This window comes from Sapajus apella, unplaced genomic scaffold (genome assembly GCF_009761245.1).
Source record: "Sapajus apella isolate SASKATOON/1434 unplaced genomic scaffold, GSC_monkey_1.0 scaffold1, whole genome shotgun sequence".
Lineage (NCBI taxonomy): Eukaryota > Metazoa > Chordata > Mammalia > Primates > Cebidae > Sapajus > Sapajus apella.
Window position 1 is genome coordinate 29,775,295 of NW_022436941.1, and position 3,790 is coordinate 29,779,084.

At 38.8% G+C, this 3,790-nt stretch overlaps 1 pseudogene; it reads left to right on the top strand.

Annotated features, from left to right (window-relative positions):
• Positions 1 to 365: 365 nt before the first annotated feature.
• On the top strand, positions 366 to 997 carry LOC116560696 (annotated as a pseudogene).
• The last annotated feature ends 2,793 nt before the right edge of the window (positions 998 to 3,790 follow it).

Here is a 3,790-nt window from a genome sequence, read left to right on the forward strand (position 1 = left end):
AGTAAAACCTGTTTATTTTCCGCAGATTGCTTCTCCCTAGTTCCCTGGCTTGTTTTGGTTAGATATGGGGCCAGTTTAGCAGCTGCCTGGATGTCAACAATATGAGTGCCAGGAGAAGATTGGTACCAACCTCTTTGAAGACACTCTAATTCTCTCTCTTCTGGAGTCAGATTTGCAGAGGGGAAAAAATCTGGAGGAAGATGGCAGAGGGCTCTAGTATTCTCCCCTTGCAGGGAGTGGCATGCGGCTCTGATGCCTTTGTTCCAAGTAGATTTGGAAGGCACATGTGGTCATATGAGCTTGGTAATTGTAGGAAAAATGTCTTTCAGGTTAAAAGTAATATTAATAATTACTATTGCAATGCCCCATTGGAGAAGCTGAGGTCAACATCAGATTTGAAATCTTTAAAGTGGATACAAAACTATTTCAGAAATGCAAACAATTAAGTGTGTTGTGGGCAATGGTGCTGCTGGTAAAACATGTCTCCTGATATCCTACACAACAAATTTCCGTCAGAATATGTCCCAACTGTTTTTGACAACTATGCAGTCACAGTTATTATTGGTGAGGAACGATATACTCTTGGACTTTTTGATTCTGCTGGGCAAGAGGATTATGACAGATTACAACTGCTGAGTTATCCACAGCCATGTATTTCTAGTCTGTTTTTCAGTGGTCTCTTCACCTTCATTTGAAAATGTGAAAGAAAAGTAGGTGCCTAAGATAACTCACCACTGTCCAAAGACTCCATTCTTGCTTGTTGGGACCCCAATTAATCTCAGATGACCCCTCTACTATTGAGAAACTTGCCAAGAGCAAACAGAAACCTGTCACTCCAGAGACTGCTGAAAAGCTGGCCCATGACCTGAAGGCTGTCAAGTATGTGCAGTGTTTTGCACTTACACAGAAAGGCCTAAAGAATGTATCTGACAAAGCAATATTAGCTGCCCTGTAGCCTCCAGAACTGAAGAGGAGCCATAGGTGTGTGCTGCTATGAACATCTCTCCAGACCTCTTTCTGCACAGCTGGTGTTGGCATCATACTAAAAGCACTGTTTAAATCAAGCTAAAGATTAAAAATTAAAATTCATTTTTTGCAATAATGACAAATGCCCTGCACTTACCCACATGCACTTGTGTGAGACAAGGCCCATAGTTATGGCCACCACTCCCCCTCCCAGTACTAGTTAATTTTGAGTAATTGTGTATTGCCAAAAAAGTGATTGGTACTAGTTTTTGTTTTGTTGCTTCAAATTTTGTTTGTTTGTTTGTTTAAAAGCAAGGTATGCTTGTGGATGACTCTTTAACAGACAAATTGGAATTGTTGAAGCCACTCCCTTGTTCCAGTCTGGAGATTAATCTGAGATGTCTTAGTGGTTTTTTTTCTTGTCTTTTTTTTGAGGGGGGGAGTGTATGGGGAGTTTGTTTTTTAGTTGTCTTGTTTTTAAATTCATTAACCAGTGGATAGTCCTTCAGGGGAGAAGGATGGATTAATTCCACGTTCCACCTCCTAGATCTAGTGTAGAAAACATGTTCGTCATCTAGCACTCTTAGGAAGGAATATAGTAAATGCCTCATTTAATAACATATTCCTTTTTGAAAGTTGCTTTTTCTCTCTTCCCTTGAGTAGATCCAGTATTTGATGAAACTCATAAAAATGGGTGGAGCCTGTCTTGCCCCTCCTCTTTTCTAGGAAGCCCTATATGTGACTGCTACTTTGAAGGACATTTGTTTGCCATTTGCTGATTTTTTTTGGAACTTAATGTCTAACTTCTTTCACTGATAAATGAAAAAAAGCATTGTACCTTTCAAATACACCAAATGAATTGAGTTTGTAATTATATTTTTTTTATTCTGCAAGTCATTATCTTATATGCTTAGGATAGATTTGCAACTCGGTAGTATGTGGTGTTCCTAGGATGCAGCTGAAGACCTGGTATGTAGAGAAAATTCAAGGGGTGATGCTAGAAGACAGACATCTGTGGAATGATTCACAGCCTCTTAAGTTAGGAGGTTGGAGGCCTGCTTCATTAAGAAGCTGAGGGTAGGTTTGGTGGGGGGAGAACACTTAACAACATGAGGACTAGTCAGGGGAATCCCCTTATTTCTGTTTTGCATATGAGGAACCCGAAATCAGCCAGGTGAGGCTCTCTAGTTTAATAAAAATCATGAAAAGAGTCTTATGAAGACTCTTCGTAAGTGTTAATTGGGATTTTATCAGCTTATTTTGGTTGCAGATTCCAAATTTTTTAAATGTTGAGGTAATTTTTGCACCTTCCCAATCCTAATTCTTGTAGATTCACTAGTGTTGAACCAATGCTTGCTTTCTTATATCTCAATTTTTTGTATATTCATTCTTTCCAGATGTATTAAACAAACAAAAACCCTTCAAAAAGGTAATATTACTAGTTACTATTGACTTAGCTTTTCACGAGGTGTTAGGTAACTCTCTAAGCATTTTACATGTATTATTTCTTTAACTCATCACTTCAGTCTTACTGTTTTGGAGCATCTGTACTCAATGGCAGGGGGAATTTAAAACAAACCTAGCTGTCTCCATTTTTGGGGAAATGATTAAGTAATATGTACTAAGACACATTCCACGGGAGAAAAAAATAAACTGGGCATACATATAGCACCATAGAGATAATTTAAAGACAAAGTGTGAGAATTTAAAGACAAAAAGTGAGAGACAAAGAGATAATGAGATATGAGAAAATGGACAGATTACCTGTTCCGTAGACTTAGAAAATTTTTAAAAAGAAAAAAAGGCACACAAATAAACAATTACAGAAATAAAAATGAGTCTGGGCACAGTGGCTCATGCCTATAACCCCAGCACTTTGGGAGGCCTGAGGTCAAGAGTTTGAGACCAACATGGCCAACATGATGAAACCCCATTTCTACTAGAAATACAAAAAATTAGACAGGCATGGTGGCAAGTGCCTGTAATCCCAGCTACTCAGAAGGCTGAGGCAGGAGAATCACTTGAACTGGGGAGGTGGAAGTTGCAGTGAGCTGAGGTCATGCCACTGTCCTCCATCCTGGGCAACAAGAGCGAAACTCCATTTCAAAAAGAAGAAGAAGAAGAAGAAAAGGAAGAAGGAGGAGGAGAAAGAGGAGAAGGAGGAGGGGGAGGAGGAGGAGGAGGAGAGGGAGGAGGAGGAAGGGGAGGAGGAGGAGGAAGGGGAGGAGGAGGAGGGAGGAGAAGGAGAAGGAGGAGGAGAAGAAAAGGAAGGAAGGAAGGAAAGAAAAGAAAAGAAAAAAGAAAGAAAAATGGAACATAACAACAGATTTTAAAATAGAGACTAATATGAAAATATCTACATTTGCTTTTCCCCTATTCCGGCCCCACAACTCTTTTTCCTTATTCTTGCTGCCTGGAAATACAGCCCCCCAAAAAGCATCAGCACAGAGGCTTCACTATGGCCTCTGTTCTATAATGAAATTGGGCTAAAGCAGAGTAAGATCAAATATTGGAGGGACGTACATGTTGATTCAACTGTTTATATTGTTTGAGTGTTTAGTTTAAATCCGAAACATAAATATTGAAATATTTGGAGTTACCAAGGTTGGGTGATGAGTACACAGGTATTAATTGTATTTTTTTCAAATTGTAGTACTTGAAGAAATGCCTACGTGTATTTTTTTTTTTTTAATGAGCTTCCTCAACTAGGGATGTTTCTTTTCTTGATTGATTATGCACGAGTGGATTCCTTCCCTATGCTTATGTTATCTGAAGTTTTATTTCTCTATATAGGAATAATGAAATTTAATTTAATTTAATTCTC